Raw genomic sequence first — 11,897 nt, forward strand, 5'->3', positions numbered from 1 at the left:
AATAATTTTCACAGGAGTACCACGAGTATTCAAATGGTTGAAAGTAATCATGGAGCTTTTTCTAATACTATTCTCAAAAAATTTTTCAGGGGGCTAGCGTGATGGCTCAGAGGTTAAGAGCATTACCTGCTCTTCCAAAGGTCCTGAGTTCAATACCTAGCAACCACATGGTGGCTCACAACCATCTGTAATGGGTATGGTGCCCTCTTCTGGCCTGCACACATACACACAGAATATTGTATACATAATAAATAAATATTAAAAAAATTTCAAACTCTGCATGTATAGCCTCAAACAACAAATGCCTTAGAAGATAGTAGAGAAAGGGAATTGTGTTTAAATTTACTTTGAATTTTTTAGAAATGTCACAAAAGAACCAGTTATCAAAAAGACATTCTAATTATATTTCATCAATTAAAAAATGAATCATAAGATTCTGTCAAAACAGAAAGGGGTCAACATAGAAAAGGAAAAAATATGCAAATTATATATAGAATTGAATTGATGGCCAAAAAACTTAAGAATTCTTAAAATTTAATATGACGATAAGCATCTCATTTAAATACTAGTAAAAGTCTTCAAAAGTTATTTCTCCACAGAAAATAAACTAGACAGCAATAAGTGTACAAAATACTGCTTAATAACACTGAGCCAGAAGGAGATGTAATTCAGATCTCTAATGATACACCATTTCATAAGCATGAAAATATTCACATGAGAGTATTCAAAAACAAAAATAAAATTAGTGCTTTTGAATACTGGAAGAATTGGAGCCCTCACATCTTAAGTATAGAATCAATAAAGTGCCCACTGAAAAAATGAATCAATATGAAAATTGTGATTTGTGCACATAAAATCAAACCTGAATTTTAGAAAAGTGAAATACAATAAAATTACACAGCAGGAACTAATTTCATAAACACATTCTTTGATAATTTGTGACATCAATTATTGATATATTAGTGATAAGCAGTTACAAAGTATCAATACTGCATTTTTCCTTAAGAACAAAAAATGATTATTTATACAGTGATGATTACAGTGATAGAAGGTAAATAGGTGTTTGCTAGGTGTTGAGAGAACAGAAGAAGGGTACTCTGTTACATTTGCAGAGGGTTGTATTTGCAGAACATACAATTTGAAAAGGTAAATAAATGTCAGTACCATTGTCAATTTAAGAGTTAATGACGTCAATTATTTTAGCAAAATAAAGTTTAAAAATACAAAAAAATCTGCAAGTCCTTTGAAGTTAATCATGGTGAACACTGCTGGAGAGCAAACAATTGGATGCTCCTTACTCTTATACTTTAGAACCAAGAGGTATGCCTATCCTATTTCTAGAATTCTAGAATTCGCTTATCCCTCATTTTTACATGATAGATTTCTTACCATGTGGATTAAAAGCTCCTCTTTGAACAGTTTTGTAGTAGGATTAGAAAAATCCCACCATCAGTGGATATTTCCTATGATAGATATGTAAATATATATCCACAACTCTCACCATAAAGATCTCAGTTTTGCCCATAAATACCATTGTCTTCATCACTTTACTAATAAAATTAGTAAGTTACTAATTAATTCCTTACTCCAACTCAGACTGTTCTGATAATAATACATCTTCTAAGTTACTCTTAAGTTTAAGATAGAGTGATACATAAAGTTATTTTTTTCAGAAAGCACAGGGAATTATTAAAAATATTATTTTCATTCTAAATTTGGTATTTGTGCATTGATTTGTGCTCATGCATGCACTGGCTCTAGGGGACAGAAGAGTGTGTCATATTCTCTGGAACTTGAACTTGGGCTTCTGAGGTGCTCATGTGAATGACAGAAACCAATTCTGGTCCTCTGCAAGAGAAATACAGGTAATTTCTGGGTCCCATATTTTATTTTCAATTCCAACTTTTAGGTTTTTTCCTGATTTTGGTTATGAGAGCACACAGTTACGCAAATTAATAGAGTATATTACTCTGTTGCTTTATATGCCGCAGGAATCTTTATGATAATCACTTCCTTTAGTGCCCTTCTGATCAGTTTTTTACTCTTCTCCACATGCTCACACCCTCACATTTGTTTTCAAGTCCTTTCCACTCCCCTTGCCCAGAATTTCATATATGAAGGGTTTTGCTTAACGTGGCAGTCTCAAATGCCAGCCATTTTTTTTCTTAGGATTGCCTAGTCATTCTCCCTAGGCCTTAAAAAGAAATACTTCATAAGGAACACATTTTTATTCTCCATATATTTAACACTGAACACTTAAGCTGATTCTATCACTAAGCATTTGTGAGCAGGGCTGCAAAAATTATGGGTATGAAGTATTTTTCTACAATAAACTGACCTTGATTATCTCTCGGTTTTGCCCAGGTGCTGAATGACTAGATGACACATCAGTTCTATTGTTCACACTCAGCAACAGAACTTCTCAAGCATGAGCTAGAAGGATATAGCAGCAAGAAACAACAGCAACAACAAAAACACTACAGGCAACTAAAGAAAGTTAGGAGTAGAAAAGGTGGCCTTCGCAAGGGAGGAGCATAGCAATTCGCCTTGCAGTTCCAAGTACATATACATTTATGAATACAGTAGTAGGTAGTAAAAAAGAAGATGATGAACTGTAAGGACAAAGAAGAGGTATATTTGGGAAGGTTTGAGAAAAGGAAAGGGAGAAATGTTGCAACAATAATCAAAAATATAAAATTTAATATAAATACATTTCATTAAATAGGAAAATCCTAAATGCTTGCTTAAGTCCCATACTTATGCAAAGATTCTCTTAATAGAGCTTGTGACAACTTGACTGATAAGAACTTACACTAACACAAATTTATAATTTTAAAATAAATTTATTCAGTTATTTATTTTACATTCTGACCTCAGTTTCCCCTCCCAGCTCCCCGGACAGTTCCTCCTGCTCAACCCTCCTCTACTCCCCCACCCCATTGCACGCCATCTCCCTTTCTCTTTAGGAAAGGGCAGGTCTCCTGTGCATATCAACAAAACAAGGCATATCAAGTTGCACTGAGTCAAGCACTTCCACATGTACCAAGACTGGGCAAGACAACCCGGTATGAGAAACAGGGTTCCATGTAAAAGACTTGGGGTCAGTCCTGTTCTCACTCTTAGGAGTCCCACAAGAGTGCCTAGTTCAGCCCCATGCAGTCTCTGGGGTTGTTTATGGTAAATTTACAAAGTGATGGTTTTATTCATAATTTTTTCATATATACATATAATTGTATTTTCCTCATATCTATCCTTTTATTATATTTCATTTTCCCCCTTTTCCTCTGATCCCATTGATACCCACAACCTGACATGTGTCTATTTACCTACCTATATGTCTGTTTATCTATCAACTACCTATCTCTCTATAGAGAAAGCATACATATTAGAAAGAAACAACAATAAAACTTGAAAAAGGATTCATTTAATTTTTTGTGTATGGGACATAATTTTGCTTTCAAAATTCCACATTTCTATGTTGGCTTTTAAACCTAGATTTCTCACGCAGGTATATGTGACTATAGTCATTATTCTACCCCTCCATCCACTCTTCTCTTTATTTAGAACTTCTCCATTTTGCCTTTCTTCCAACTTTTTTGTATATATTTTTCCTATAACACACTACATTCTGCATATGGTAGAAAATATATTTTCCTTTCTTCGTCTGGCTTCTTTTCAGTAACATAATGATTTCTACCTCCATCCATTTTCTTGTGAATTTTAGATTTTCATTCATTGCAGGTGAATTAAATTCAAGTATCTATGACCCTCTGTAATATCCTTGTGGACATATGGCAGTTCTGTTTTTAATTTTTTTTCAAAGAAAGGTCAAACAGATTTCTATAACAGTTTCATTAGTTTTGACTGCCAGTAGTAGTGAATAAGAATTCTGTATCCCCACACCTTCACAAATATTTGTTGTCACTGTTCTCTGTGCTATTTGTTCTGACGAGAGTGAGATGTAAGCTCAAAGTTGTTTTAACTGGCATTCCCTAGGGGCTAGTGAGGCTGAACATCACTAATGTAATGTATCTGCAATCCATTTTCTATTTACTAGTTATATACAGGTGTCATTTTTTGGTCTATGTTTTTGTGTTTTTTTTTTTTATTTTTAGTCCTTTAAGAAATAAAGATGTTGAATCCTTGTTAGTTGTATAGTAGAAAAGTCTTTCTCAAAATCTGTAGGTTAGTTCTTCCAATAATTTCATGAATTGTACGAGTCCCTCTCAGAAGAACCTTGGCTCTACCTTGATTTTTTTTTTTACAGAATTTTTAGACTTTGTGTTCTCACATTAATTTCCTCAGATACTTTGAATTTATTTTTATGAATTGCAGTCCAGTTTTCTTTAATCTGTGGTTACCAAGTTTTCTAGGCATCTCTTACTAAAAGAGATTTTTTTTCTTGATTTATCCTTTTGATACCTTTATGCAAACTTGTGACCAAAGCTAAGTGTAGTTATGCCAAACATTTGTATGGTATTGTTATAGTTCTTTGTATCTATTTTTGTTTATAATTATGCTATTTTTGTTCCTAAGGCCCTGCAGCAGTGATTTTCAACTTTCCTAATGTTGCAACCATTTAATGCAGTTCCTCATGTTGTGGTGACTTACAATCATAAAATTCTTTCGTTTCTACTTCATGACTGTAATTTTCTATGTTAGGAATTGCAATATAAATATCCAAAACGTGACTCCACTGTCTGTAGTTTTATTGTAAAATAGATATTGCCTTACCTCCAGCATAACACTCTCTGCTTTGGGTTATCAGGGAGCACTTACGATATTTATGACTATCATATTAACTTCATGGTGTTTTCCCAATTAATGTGAAGCATGTAATCGTAATTTTGATAGTGTTTGCAATGACTCTATTGAATCTTTTCAGTAATATAACATTTTTCACAACATTAACTCTGCTAGTCTGTGAACATTTGAGATCCTTTTACCCTTTGTTTCTTCTGTTTCATGAACAACATTTAATAGTTTTAGACAATAAATATATCACTCTTGTTTATCATCAGTTCTTAGGTATTTTGGATATTTTGAAGATATTGTGGAAGAAATTCTTAAAATTATTTTTCTGAAATATTTCATGTGTTCAACCTTAGTTCACAGTGTATGACAATTTTATTAGGCAATTAAGACACAATTATTATGTCAGATATGATAGAGTAATGTGCTAATATTACTAATCATAGATGAGTAACTTTATATGTGATTTTGTATTATTTCTATTATTTTGATAGCAAAATCTAGTACTCTCTTTGAACTGTCTTGACAACTGTGGGATGGTGTACTATCTGCTTGAATTTTTTATCTTAGTTTCTTTACCAGTTGATGTAATGAAATATTTTGACAAAAGGAACTTAAAGGAAAAAATATTTATGTTGGTTCTGAGTTCAAAGACAAAGTCCGCTGAGGCATGGGATGATCTGGAAGTATCAGGTAGCGTTTAATCTACACTCAGGAGACAGAAAGCAGTAAAGAAAGACCACCACTCAACTCACTGCTCCCATTTATTCAGTGCAGACACCAAAACCAGAAAATGGAGCAGCTAACTTGCCTACATGATGTAAATTTTCTCACCTTATTGTAAATATAATGACCCAAGAGCATGTCAAGAGATTAATAGTCCCTCACAGGTCAGCCGGTGCATGTTTCCTAGAAGGTTCAAAATGATAATGAAATACTATCAACACTACCCCCTTCATTTTTCCTTCTGCTTTCAGCCAGTTTCATCCACATATGTAACAGGAGTGTTTGAAGAGGAAAAATCAGTTTTAGTTATGAGCTTTCCCATTTCACATTGGTTGTCCTCTTTCTTTTATGTCTTAATGGATTTTCTCAAGGGGCTCAAAAGCTATTGACCTTGTATAAAACCCCAAATTGTTTCCTATATTCATACATTTGTAAAAGCCTTATGTGCCTTTAGTGTCACAGAAGCTGGAATTCCATCCCAATCCCAGAATCAATTGTGACTCTATATCCTCCTTGTCCATTTAATGCTCAGTAATATTTTGCTAAGGAATTTCATTTCTTATAGTAACCATATGAGGGCAACAATAGAAAGATAGTTTAATGATAGACAGACTTATTTTTAAATGAAAATAAAATATGTTTGTTGGTGTACATCAAAGAAATACATAAGAATCTCTGGCCATTTCTTTCCTTTGGAAATCCTACCATTTCCCCATGTCCTTTGATCTACATTCTAGATTCAACGTGCCTATCAGTGACCCACGATGTTTATATCTGTGTACATCTGTGAAATAGATTATTCTTGGTCTTCAATCAAGGCCCTCTGTCTGAAAAAAACATGGCGCTGCTGTCAGTACTTACCTACATGCATTCAATTTAAAATAGAGTGTATGAGTGAAGCATCTTTATGTGAGAGAAATGGAAGTTTGTTTACAGTTAGGGGAATTACTTGGATTCAAAGTATAATGTCAATTATAGAATATTAATACTGTTGGTCTCAATCTTATTTTGAATTATTCAGCATGAGTTCATGTACAAAAATCCTCACGATATATTCAAAAAAGTCTTCTGTGATACATGAATCATAACCCTCTGAGTTGGGACTTTTGTATGTATTCATGATACTACAATATCACCCATGAACATTAAAATATTTTCACATCTAAATTTTCACCAATTGATTATAATGTTCAAGAACCTAACATTTTTAAAAAATATATATATTAAAAATGTCCACCTTCTCCCCACCTCCCATTTCCCTCCCCTTCCTCCCACTCCCCTCCCCCTCCCTCTCCGGACCAAAGAGCAGTCAGGGTTCCCTGCCCTGTGGGAAGTTCAAGGTCCTCCCTTCTCCATTCAGGTCTAGGAAGGTGAGCATCCAAACAGACTAGGTTCCCACAAAGCCAGTACATGCTGTAGGATCAAAACCCAGTGACATTGTCCTTGGCTTCTCAGTCAGCCCTCATTGACTGCCACATTCAGAAAGTCTGGTTTGACCACATGCTCCATCAGTCCCAGTCCAGCTGGCTTTGGTGAGCTCCCATTAGATCAGCCCCACCATCTCAGTGGGTGGGCGCACCCCTCGAGGTCCTGATTTCCCTGCTCATGTTCTCCTTCATTCAGCTCCTCATTTGGACGTTGGGAGCTCAGTCCAGTGCTCCAATGTGGATCTCTGCCTCTTATCTCCATCCATCGCCAGGTGAAGCGAACCTAGCATTTTTCAAGGAATGGTTCCTTAATAAGTTGTATTGGTTCAAAAGGGCACAACCTAAATGGGCTCATAAATCTTGGAATGATTCATACGAACAAGTTTTGAAGACTAAAATATTTCATTTTTTTTGGAATTCCTCACAGACTGCTATGATTCTTTAGCATATATTAGAAATTGACAGCTCATTAACACCTCATTAAGGCTGTTGTAAACTGTGTATATGAGAGCAAATTCTTAATTGTAAAATCCATTGAAATTGGGGTCGCATGTGCCGTTTGATGTAGATAAAATATCGGCTGTGTCCAAAATGTATGATTAAAATAAATGCAATAAGATTAACCATACCTCAAAAAATTTCCAAATGCCATGGTTATTTGTTGTTCTTATTGTGAATGTCACAATTGATTTATACCATTTTTTACTCTCAGTCTATAATTCCCTTCAAAACTCAAAAACTCATCTTTCACTACAATTTTCCAATTAATGGCCTTTATTTGTAACCTGGAAAGCAGAATTATTTATATGAATAAACAAAGCTAAACGACTCTTTAAATATCTAATTTACTTATTTATATATACTTGTGTTTGTGTGTGTATCAGTCTCTCTCTCTCTCTCTCTCTCTCTCTCTCTCTCTCTCTCTCTCTCTTAGTGTATATTTGTGATCCACCTGTCTCAATGTTGCTTACCAAATTCATACCCTATACAACAGTATCAAAAACCCATTAACTTCTGAGTAATCTCTCTCACATACTAAATGTCTTTTTTAAAATAAGCACACTTGAAGTTTGCCAAGATGTTTTAACTTCTAATTTTTGCATCTAGTGTCCTCTTCAATTTTAGCTTATTCTGTGTTTTAATGCTTTCATTAGTCAGTAGCTGCCTTTCTTTGACTTAATTATGTTAATCCCTAAACATTTTATTTTGAGGCTACTGTGAATTAGATTATATCCTTGTTTTTATTTTCCCTCTGTAAGTATAATTGCTACTTGTATATAGCAATCTATAAGATTATTAGCTTGATTTTGTATCAGGGTACTTTATTGAAAGTGATTACCACATCTAAAAGTGTCCTGGTTGAGACATTAAAACCTTTGAAATATAGAAACATATCGTCGGCAAATATACCTGCCATTTGGATATGAAGACGGATGTATTGAACGAGTTCTACCGACAATGCAAAACCATAAAATATCCTTGTCTTACCTGCATAAATAAAAAACATAGTGCCAAATTAGCTAAACTAATATGGAGCTAAGAGTAATATTCACAAGATATCAAAATTTCAAGTTAGGTTACTCAACCTTAGAAACAAAAGCATTGCCGTATTTTTAAAAGCACATGAATGCTTTATAAAATCTAGACTGATATGGGATAATCTTTTCATACAAGGCGAGAGATGGGGAACTATTTTAATTCTTTTACATGATGATATCCAGATTGTGATCACTATTTCTGAAAACACTGTCTTTTCTAAAACATATATTTTCTGTTGTCTTCCAAATCCTTTGTATAGGCTGGTACTGGAATGTCTGGCCCCAATTTAGGGTATATCATCTGATCTCAATTGAAAAGAAAAATCCCTCACAAGTATGACCAGTTGTTTGAGTGTATATTTAGTTCCAGCTGGAGGTAAGTTGAAGACAGAAAATAACCATCTCAGGCTGGAAAAAAAGCAGAACCTACGTCTCTCACCTTGTGTGGGAGGTGGAAATTTATTCTTATTAGATCAAAGAATTTACGAACTGAATCTTTGAAGTTTTTTAGGGAAAAGGGGGAAATATCAAGATGTAGTCTTTGAAATAAACTTTCAGAATATGACTTTAGTAGGTAAAGATACATTTACAATCAATGAAAATAAAAAATTATAATCTTAAGAAACTTTTCAGAGCAAAGGAACCATTGCTGTGATGAATGACGTAAAAGTTTTGCCAAGTATTTATCTAAAAAGGGGATGATGGTCATGAACTTCTCAAAAAAGAAACACTGAAAAAAACATATATTTCAGTCCATGGATTTTAATATCAATTAAACAGAAATCAAAGGAAAAATATAAAAATAGTCAATAAACTCATGAAACCATTTTGATTTCCGCTTTGAAGGAAAATTAAGTAAGAATTTTATTTTTTTTTATTTTTTTATTTCAAGGAAGTTTATTTTGTTCTCCTGAGAATTTTTTTTATTTTTTTAATTTATTTATTTATTAAAGATTTATGTCTCTTCCCCACCACCACTTCCCATTTCCCTCCCCCTCCCTCAATCAATTCCCCCTCCCTTGTCAGCCCAAAGAGCAATCAGGGTTCCCTGACCTAAGAGTGCATTTACCCAATCAGAATAGCTAACACAAAGAAAAAAAATATAAAAATTAAAAACACAACAATAAATTGTATTTAATTATTGTGATGTTAGAATAGGTTTTTCTGAAGTACTAGCTTGCTGTTCTTCTTGCAAAATAATTTATTTTGTTTTAATATGTTTCATTTCTAAGTTTTTACAATGAACTTTTCATTCTAAAAACAACAAATACAAATATTAATGAGGATATTGGGAACTACTCTGCATACTGTTGGTAGAAATGTAAATTAGTATAGATGTTAAAACCATAAGTACTGAGTTTCCTCAAGGGTCTAAACAAACTATTGAATGTTTCAGTTATACCATTTTTTGTAATAAATAAAAGAAGGAGGAAGTTAGTTCACATTACAAATATACGTGCAAATAACTATGTATATTGTGGAGGTACTACAAGTAGCAAAGATATGAAAGTAGTATTGATACCCATCATCAGGCGCATAGATACACACACACTCACAAACATGCATACATACATGCATGCACACATGCATTTCCTTTTCAGAAATTCCTTTCTAAACTGGCATCTTGAAATACTTTTCTTCATTTTTCTCTCCCAGCTTCAAATTTTAGTTCCCAGTTGTAAATTTTAATAGAACTAAGTAATAAAATAATTATGCCATTTCCCCAAATCCTGTGGAACTGACAATCATTGTAGATGAAAGCATAGTGGTTTATTTATGTACAGAAATACAGATCAGGAGAGAAGAATAAGGGCATGGAGCTGTAATGGGGTTAATAAAGACAACAATGTCACATGTGTTATAATAGAACTGAGTACTTCGTAAGATAGATACTCAAATAAATTAGAAAAAAATATAAGTTGCTGAAACGAAACCACAGTAGCATCACCTACAACTATTTGTATCAATGTTGCTTTGAAAAGCTTTCATTAGGGGCAAAAACCCCCTCAATGTCAAAAAGTGGTACTTGGAATACTGAATATCAATACACAGAAGAATGAAAACAGAACTTTCTCTCTTATTCTATTAAAAACTGATTCAAAAGTTGATCAAAATCTTAAAATGAGACCCATAATTATGAAACTGGCCACATAAAACAGGAAACACTTTATGATACAGACAAGGACTTTATGTGAAGGATTCCAATAGCATAGACAATTATTCCTTTATTGTCAACTGGAATTACATGAAATCAGAAAGTTTGAGGACAAATAGAGAAATAATACCCATGCTGAACATCCCTTCTATGCAATAGAAGAAAATATTTTCCAGCTGTTTTGTGAGGACAGGAGCATCTGAAATCTAATAACAACTAAAGAAAATCAATCTAATGGACATGCAATTGGAAATGAGCAAATGAACTAAAAAGACAGATCTTATCAAATGATCAATCAAAAAGCCAGAATATGAAAAATTAGTCAAAACTCAAGGCCATCAAAGAATTATAATTTAAAGTGGCATTGAGATTCACTTCACCACAGTAAATAATTATACATCTTTATTTATTTAGGTCTCTATCTCTCTCTAACTATCATAATTTATATCTATCTACCTATCTATATCTATCTATCTATCTATCTATCTATCTATCTATCTATCATCTATCATCTATCTATCTATCATCTATTTACCTATCTACCTACTTATGTAATTATGATGATCTTTAAAATGTAGAAGTGAGCTCCCTTTAGAACAGGCATACGTCTCAGTGAAGGCGTAAGTCACAAACAATGCCACACCAATTTGGGATTATGATTATTAGGGTGGTATTTATTTAAAGGGGAAAAAACTTACAGATCACTGTCCCAGGCAACAGCCCTCTATGCAACCAGGAAAGGAGTCTAGTCGCCTGCAGAGCAGGAAGTGAAGAGAGAGAGGAGAGGGAAGTGGCTGCTTTTTTAAAGGGAGAGAGACCATGCCGCAATGGGCTGGTATCTCAGCGGTGATAGGCTGGAGGAGTGGGAGGACCTCCCGCAACACCTCCCCCTTTTGTTTAAATAAGAGAGTTCTAAACCTACTATGAAATTATATACAATAAGTACAAATATCCTATTCTAACTAGCTTAGGTCTTGTATAATAAATAACTTGGCCAAGTCATAAGAGAAAGTAACTACATTTATATAGTCTTCAACCCCATCAAAGATCTGAGAAGGGAAATAATGTTATTTGGGTAATTAGGAAGTTCAGTAAAACAACTTCCAAAACATGCAACAAATCACAGAGACAACTGGCTACCTGGGCAATCACCCAAAATCACGTTAGCAGCGTTGAAGCAACCAACTTTGGCTAAGGCCTAACATAACTGACATACCATTTTCAAAGGCAAGCAACTTTTCAAAACTATCTTACCCTGTCTTGGCAGGATATGACAGCCCTGTTTTATCCATTCATGCA

This window comes from Microtus oregoni, unplaced genomic scaffold (assembly GCF_018167655.1).
Source record: "Microtus oregoni isolate MIOR12 unplaced genomic scaffold, Mior012 000007F_ref0000211, whole genome shotgun sequence".
Classification (NCBI taxonomy): domain Eukaryota; kingdom Metazoa; phylum Chordata; class Mammalia; order Rodentia; family Cricetidae; genus Microtus; species Microtus oregoni.